Consider the following 8,872-nt stretch of genomic DNA (forward strand, 5'->3'; position numbering starts at 1 on the left):
GGTGTGGTAGTTAAACCCCTACATTGATACTGTGTCAGTGCAGCAGAGGGTAATATAAGGTTAACTATTGATGCCCTCGCTTCACTTCCACTCATTAAACCAATGGTGAAAATCTGATCTTTACATACTCTGTAAGAAAAAAGACAGCAAAACCGGGTAACGATGTATATTTTTAAGGAAGGAAATGCATCAGCTGCTCCAACATTATTTCCATTAATTAGAAAACTGCCCAGGCTATTGTTTTCTATACCGGATAGCTCAGATGACCATTGTTAATAATGTCAGGTGGTCACTAAGAATAACAGTGGTTCTAAAACATTATATGCACTGCATAATGCACTGCATAATACACAGTGTTCCTCCTTGCAATCCTGCCAGTTCATTTGGGTAATGAAATAATTGTCACCAAGGCTCCTGCTCACGGAGGGGTGTGACTGTGTGGGGTTCTTCCAAGAGGACTCACAGTTTCAGGGTGGCAGAGCCAGGGAAAAGCCAGGGGGCTGGGCGGGATGAAGGGCAGTCCCACGATGGCACCACGGAGCCCTGTCACACTTCCCATGGGTGATACTCCCACTGGCAGCAGCCTCGGACAGGACTCACCCAGGAAAACATGGGAACTGAGCCACCTTGTTCCCTCAGACTTACGAAAGCTGGTAATCTCCCAGCAGGAACAGCTGTGATAATTGTCTTCCTCTGCAGCAGGAAAAGCTCCAGTGAGGATTTCCCACTGCGTTGTGCCCAGAGAGGGTGACCCATCTGCAGGTCAGTGCAGAGGACCTCGTCCTGCAGCTCGTAACGTGGCTGCTCGCCGATGGAAGTGGGACTTCAGCTTCCAGCGCTCTGTCCCTTAACCTGTTATTAATGCCATCACTTATTCAGCAAACAGTTATGAAGGAAATAATTTTGTATGAGGAGGAACTGCAGATGTAGAGGCTTAAGAAGCAGAGCATCCCAGCTTTGGTGGTGGTGATCTTTTGAAAGACAGTAACTTGTAATTCCAAGTTTTTTGGACAGTAACTTTTGCATTTACTGCTAATTTTCTGCGCTGCTCTAAATGCACAGCGCTCATTTACTCTAATATTCGTTAGTACCATTGATGTACACAGTATCTGCATCTCCGCTTATCCTCATGCAGACCTGGTCACACGTTTGTCCTAGAGATCACATGGAGGTGCTGGCACCTATCTGGTTGTCCTCCACATCCCCACTGCCTGCCACCCATTTGCTGCATTATCACTCAAGATGTTTTGCAAAACACTGCTGCCTATTGTTTGGAGACGTGAAATTCAGAGTCCTCATCTTCTCTGGTTTGCACTCAGGGGAAAAAAAAAATAATAATGGGCTTTTAAAACAATAAAATGACAATGTATTTTAAACATGACCACGTCAGGCTCAAAAATGTTTTTCAAAAGCAAATCCATTTGTTTAATTTGAATAAGAACATACTTAATTTCATGGTCATTTGGTTAAAGCAGTTATTTTTATTAATGTGTTATTGAGCTGGAAGCTGAGGGCACTGGTCAGTTTGCTACTGTATAACTCACTGCTCGGAGAATGAAGTCTAACAGTACAAAGGGGAGAACTCGCGTGTGCTATTTAAGGCATCACAATGGAATATTTGATCTGTGTTCGTATTTTATTCAAAGTAAGGAAGGGGGGAAAAAAAAACAAAACGCTCAGACTGCTGATTTCTGCAGAAAAAATCTGCAAATGAACTGTTCTATTAGCACAAATGTACAAAAGTCTTTAGAACCTCTCTCTTCAAAAGCATAATTAGGTATTTATTTCAGACATACTAACATCTTTGCAGTAGCTAATAAGATGCAGCCCATTTGAATATTAATATAATAAATGATTAAATTAAACAGCAAGATTCAGACTCAGAAATAGCCTTTATAGGTCCCAGGGGGTCACTAAAACTGTATTCCATTTCTTCCTACAGTTAACATAGTACAAGGGACATGAATGCGTAAAGCAATATTTGTCTTATGAAACATGGAGTTTTATATTGTGCTATTCAGTTTTATTACTCCACAGTTTGAAGCTGAGGCCTGTGATGAAGTCACCATGCTGGGACCCAACAGCAACTCTTCCTGTTTCAGGGCTTTTTGGCATCCAAGTGACGCATCGCTGCTTTGGCAGAGGCAGGCCTCGTGGCAGGCTACATAAACAGGTTAACAATGGTGGCACGTGATAAACTAATAACGCCACGCACGGAAAGTTGGACTAAAGTAAATGGCTTAGGAATTTCTCATTTATACATTATTCTGTATTTATTATTAATAATATGTACCCAATAATGTGCAGAATTAATATCAACAGCGCTAGGATGATGGGTTGGGCTTATTTTTTTTTTTCCCCTGTACACCAGATAGAAGAAAAATAGGCAAAGCTGGCAATTATAATTGGCCATTATTCCAATCAAGGTGTTTCCCTTCTCAAATTAGTCCATGAAAACTGCACACTATCCAAATCCCATGAACCTGAGAGGTGTTAATAAACATCTGGTCATGGTTTTTGCTTAATTAGCAATCCGTAGTTTGGACTGAAGGCTGTTTATGTAAAACAAAACACACACACATGCACGCACATGCACACTCTCCCTCTCTGTAGCACTACCAAAGAGAAGGGGGTCTGTGTTGTGAGTCGCAGCCCTTCAGCAGTCCAAACCTCCTCCCCATAAGTGCTTGGCGGGAGAATTGCATTTTTAAGTCTTATCATTTGTCAATGCAGCAGAATGAAATGAAAGCTATTTGGATTTGCCCGTTTCTGTTCATTCTACCAGACTAATGTCACCTCAATCAGACCTGCAAAATCCCTGTATTTTATTGGACACAAAATTACCATTTTTAAATGCAAAAAGAAATGGCACGCCTACTGCAGGTTACAGAAAAAAATGCCATTTCATTATTCTTAGCATCCAAAATCTTACAGCACCATCTCTCTAAGGAGCAGCATTGGCAGGAAGGTAATGGATAAACATGCAACCGGGCTCGCAAGACTATACTGTCTAAATTAGATAAAAGTAGGAAGAAAACTCCAAGATAAGTGGTACAAAGTAAATCAAAACAAATCATCTTACCAAACTTTATTCGCATCTGATACCATTTTTAGAAATTAAGGTCAGTTTTGTGGAACTAATAGGGAGTTACACCTATATATCTTGGGCACCATGACAATGCTTGAGAGGAAGATTTATACACTATGGTTGCAGATGCAGAAGAAAGATATGAGAGATCAAATGGAAGTGCATGATAACAAATGAAAAATGGTCCCCACAGCCCATAAATTAATTGAGAAAAGAAGGTTGTCATTATTTGAACATGCTTTAAAATAAGGTATGGGGTCCAGATGGCAGAGAATAGATAGGCCAACAAAGTTTGAGTAATTGATGACTTAAAAATAAAACAAGATCTTAAAGAAATGAATCACGTTGGGAGAGTTAGAGGAGGAATATTAGATGAAAAAGCACAAAAACTCCTCGAAACTTCGGAGCAAAAATCAAAGTATAGGAAAACAGACATTTTTTTTTGTGAAGGATCTAAATAAATGTAAGTAATAAATATTTCAGGCAGCAATTGTATCCCCATTAAGGACACTTTTCTATTGTCATTTCATTAACCTATTCAGCTTTGTTTTCATGGTTTTCTTTCTTTCTTTTTTTTTTTTTTTCCTGTGGTCTCAGACTTTCTTGCGAATGAACTGAAAGAAATTAGCCGGGCCTGCGCTATAAAAATCACAATTACCATTTCTGCTCCCATCACTGTTGTTAGCTCGGAAGGTCACTGCAAAGAGCCCTTTGGTAAACAGCAAGATGCTTCCCAGCGCTCAGCATCGGTGCTTACAGTATCCTATTTCCAGCAGCACAGCTTGTTGTGCGGGTTACAACCAAACCCTTCTTTGCCTCATTTGCAGGTTAGCGGGGTCAGGCGGGTCAGGGAGGAAGTGACAACACTCGCGTGCATTTTATTGGGGTTTTTTCATGTTTTTCTTTCCCTCCCTCTGTTCTTCTTCTTCAGCCCCGCACTGAAGGGGTGGGACTGTGTGCCTTTAAACGGCACTTCAGTAGTAAGCAATGTCACATCATAAATAAATAAACTAGGTACAATTTTATTTTTGCTTCTGATATTCCTCCCACAGAGAACAGGAAAACAGCTGTACAGAGGGTGTGCGTGCATACAGGTGTGTGTATACATGTTTGCGTACATATCTGTAGATGTGTGTGTGTACGCATGTGTGCATTTTCCATATTTATCACTTTTCAGTACATTAGAGCATTTAGTACTTCGGAAGGCACTCATCCAAGCAGAGCTCCATGTAAATGCACTGTGTACAAGCCAAGAAAGAACGGCTCCAGGCTGATAGAAACCTCAGAAGTATGTTAAATCATAGTACTCAACTGTTCCTCATTAGAACACTCCTCGTCTCTTTTTTTTCCCTTCCACTTAAAAAAAAAAAAAATTCCTCAAAGCCACTTATTTCGATGCTGCACTCTAGGAGCAGATTATGAATATTCAGATTGGAAATAGAGCACCACCTAATAACGAGGAACACAAAGGAGCCTGAAATGTATTCAGCCTCTTATTTACATTGTTATGAGATATTGCATTATAAAACAATGGCTCCATTCCACACTGTATCTGCTACCCCTCGCATTAGGCTCCTTGGGAACTTATTATTGATGACAAAAATGCATCTAATGAGAGAATGCAGGCTCGCTAAATGTATAGGTAAGCTATATTGCCTATAAGAAAGATAGCCCTAAAGGAAAAAACATCAAAGCCCGAGAGCTGATTTGTTCAGAAGTGCAACTGAGATGAGAAGAAAAGCAAACTTGGGGACCTTCCCATCACTGTGCACAATGATGTCATTAAGGTGCATTAATCTCAAAAAAAGATGATACATACAGGAAAACTAAAACGTGCCCCTCAGTGCGGAAGGCTTGAAAATATTCAGAGGACAGAAATATACAGGCAACAAACATTTCAAGGGAAAGATAGTTGCCAGCAGGATTGATTTGAATACTCAAACCGGTGATTTATTTTTCATGCTTCTCATAAAAAGAAGAGATTCTTTCTTCCCCTCCTCTCTCCCTCGCTCTCGCACCCGCTCGCTCTTTCCCAGACAGTAGAAAGGATGGGATGAGAATCGCCCATTGAGCAATGGCTGCCCTTTCACAGGCGCTACAAATGAATGCGGGATGCTGGATAGGCCAATTCAGACACCTCGCAAGGAGTGTATCAAAAATGGGATAATCCACATCCTTTGCATTTGTAATGGAAGAAAGGGAAAAAGGACAATTTCATTAAAAGTCTAGCCTCTGTAAAGAGAATGTTAAATAGTTTCATACCCCAAACCCATGCTGCTTTGAATGCAAGTCCTGCTTCGCCCTTAACTGAAATGAAATTTCACAAATCCAGCTGTATGTATAGAATGGAAATGAAAGACAAAATATTTACTCATGGACTCAACAGTCCCGGTTTTAAGAGGGAGGGGGTTAACTATTGATTTTTAACAATATAAATTTAGCATATTTCACATGATCCATTACATTCCTTAGAACCATTAAGATGCAGTTTACGTGATTTATTCAGAATAAGGTCCACTTTTAGCTATATTTAAGCCTCCTATTTGTTATTTAACATGTGTTTAATGTTTTCTGTCCCTGCTGTGCACAGCTGCAAGCTGCTATTTTTTGGCAATTTTTGTGACTGTGAAGTGATTTGTGTCTTTGAATCTCACCTTTCTATTCTACGGCCTGCTGTTTGGGTTTTTTTTTTTTTTGAACTTTAAGAAATAAGTTGCACTGCATTATGACCTTTACTTCACTTCATGAAGTAAACACGACGTCTAAAAGGGCCATAAAAAACATGGCAGGTATCCTTATGGGGAAGATACAAGGACACACATGTAATTGATTTAGCGTTTTGTGACACTGTAATTCAAAGCTGCTTAAGAAAAACCATCTAAAAATTCAGTAATGACATAGGAACTACTAATTGAGTGCTGGCAAACACTTCACTCACCGAGTACAGTGTAGGCACATAAATCCTCCATGGCAGGGAACCTTCCATATTGTACACCTTCATTAAGATTTTTTCCAGTTTGTTTCTGTTAGAAGAAATGTAACCGGAAAATAAGTTATGATTGTACAACATATTTAAAATATCCTATTCATTTTTACAATCATTAAGCAAGCAGAGCATGATGCCGGGGTGCCACAGATAGGTACAAACAAATGCAGGGAAATCTGTAGCAAAAGAACAGTCACAACAAGGATCCTAGAATTTCAGCTGGCTTTCCAGATACAAAAATTTTTTAAAGCGATAATAATGAATGATGGAAAAGCATGACAGCAGTAGCAGTGCAGTTGTCTTGTCTGTTTTTTGTTTGTTTGTGTGAAATGGGACCTTCCAAGATGTAGCTGGGAGCAATCGCCGAAGTCTGAAGAAAGGCAATTCAATCTTCTACAGCCACAGTGTTTAGGCACAGCTGCAGCGTAGCCACATACCAAAGCATAAATAAAAGGCTTCCAGAATGGCCTAATCACCTGATACACACATGTACAGCCCAAACTGCTGCAGCTGGACAAGGCACAGTCACAGACCTGTAGCTGGTGCCACCTCCTTGTGCTGTGGCTTCATCCCTGTCGTGGCGGCCGCTCAGCCTGCAGAGCAGGGCAGCCTTCCCAGCAGACCTCTCCTTTTCATCCGCTGTTTTCCTTCAGCACCCTCTTGATTTCGAGGAAATGAATCAGTTCTCTCTTGCAAATTAGAATCTACGTATAATTCATGGGCAATGAACGTGCAACGTTCATATAATGATCTAAAAAGGCAGTTAGCAGTGCATAATGCATATGCTGGTACCTATTCCTTTTTTATGTGGAGTGAAATGGGAGTGCTTTGTGGTGTACTGAAATCTCAGAGATGCATGCCGGCGAGTCACACTCTTTTTTGGAAGGTTCATATTCCACATCACCAGTAAATATAAGGAAGTGAAATGCTGTTGGGAGTACTGAGGGTATTTGTTGTCACTCTTTGTGGCATCTCTGGATAATTTCAGTGTCCATCACACTGCTACTTTAATTGATAGGAGAGCATTTCTCCCTAACAATTTTAAGCAAATATAGTAGGTTAAAATGTCCGTGTCAATTTGAATACATTTACCTGTAAGTGGCAACCTCAGTAACTTCATTTATCTGATTTTAATGAAAATGGAAAATGAGCTGCTATATGACTTTTTAAAAAAGTAAAATATACCAGTTATTACTGCTTGATATATGTTCTCCATCCTTTTATAGGATCTATAAGAGAAAGCCACGTTGAAACAGTTTAATGCAACGCCTTTAACTTATCTAAACCACATTCAACTGACTGCACTGGGAAAATTGAATCTTTTCCTCACAATCTTAGTGACATGAAAAATATATAATACAGTAAATGATTAATGCAGTTATAAACTATACCTGAGATAAGATTTAAGTATTCATATTTCTATCATGTTAATACAACACGATAAACCCATGAAGCAAACTTGACCATAGCATTTGTTATTCTGTCCGGTGTTCAATTATTCTTTGTCCAAATACAATTTAGGGGCTTGCTAGAATACATTCTCCGGGTACGAAACATTATGTGCTACAGTGAGATAATCAAAGCAGTGGTCAGCAACTGTAGACCTTGATCCAGTATACACAGAGCTGCAAAATAAAAGGGAGCCTTGAATACAGCCACGTGCAGATTTTCATTTGGGTTGTCCAACATATGTCATTTGCACGTGAAAGCATTATTTTTCCTCGCTGTTCTAACATTTCGCTTGAAGCTTTATATTTTTAGGTAAATCTGAAGTGATGTAATCACAGATGTGCTTAGCAACTAGCCAAGCAATTTCAAGCCACGTTTCTTTAATAACCAACTTCTTTTTCTAATTTGTACAGTAAGGGTCAAAATCTGCCCATGGGAAACATACGTATACAACTCTAAATGGTATCAAGAGAAAAAAAATGAGCCTGCAGTGATGACCACTTTAATTCTTCAATGGGCACTTTATCACAAGGATTCTTCATATAAATAATGAGCAATTATACTGTAGATAAGCAGAATGCATAGCAGGGAGAGCACAAATTTGGGAGCCAGGATAGGAAATCTACAGTTCTAAGCCAGTACATTTAGGTTACTTGAGGTATCAATTGGCTGGTGTGCAAAATGAGCATAAAACTCCATTTTCAAAGCTGCATTCATATTCTTCAATGGACGGTGAGATAACCTGGAAATTAGATCAGATAACTCAGCTTTGAGTAAGGTTTTGGAGAAGAAGACCAACAGAGGTCCCATCCAGCATAAATGGCTCCATGATTCAGTGATTTCAGTCCTTGGCAGCGTTGGTATTAAAACTGCTGCCTCTCCAAGCCTTTTCCCCCAGCTCCAGCCATTAACATATCAGTTGTATACATTGCCACTCCAGATGTAGCTTGTGCTCTTTTGACTCACTTAAACAAGCCATGTATCGCTTAGAGTTTCCTCAGGGTCAGCTGAAAATTTCCTTAAATTCGGTGTCTTCCAAGCTGCAACCAATGGCAAAAGCTAGAGGCTGCTTTAAGACTGACTGAGAAAACTATATTGAAGAGGAGAAGAATTTAACAATGAAAAAATGGTATCCTTTTTCAAAGCTTTCATTGAAAAATTACACCGCCAGGAGTTTTTCTGCTTTTATTTGCCCCCAACTCAGCTGTCAGCGGAAGAGCTCTTGATGAAAACATATTTTTGCAATGAGTATAGAAGCCATCTGGGACATCCAGGCAAGGCCCTTTGCTAAGTTGATCTGTCACAGACTTGGGTCTGGATGGGCGAGTATTCAAGATGGTCTGAGATTT

This window comes from Gallus gallus, chromosome 11 (assembly GCF_016699485.2).
Source record: "Gallus gallus isolate bGalGal1 chromosome 11, bGalGal1.mat.broiler.GRCg7b, whole genome shotgun sequence".
NCBI classification, from domain to species: Eukaryota; Metazoa; Chordata; class Aves; order Galliformes; family Phasianidae; genus Gallus; species Gallus gallus.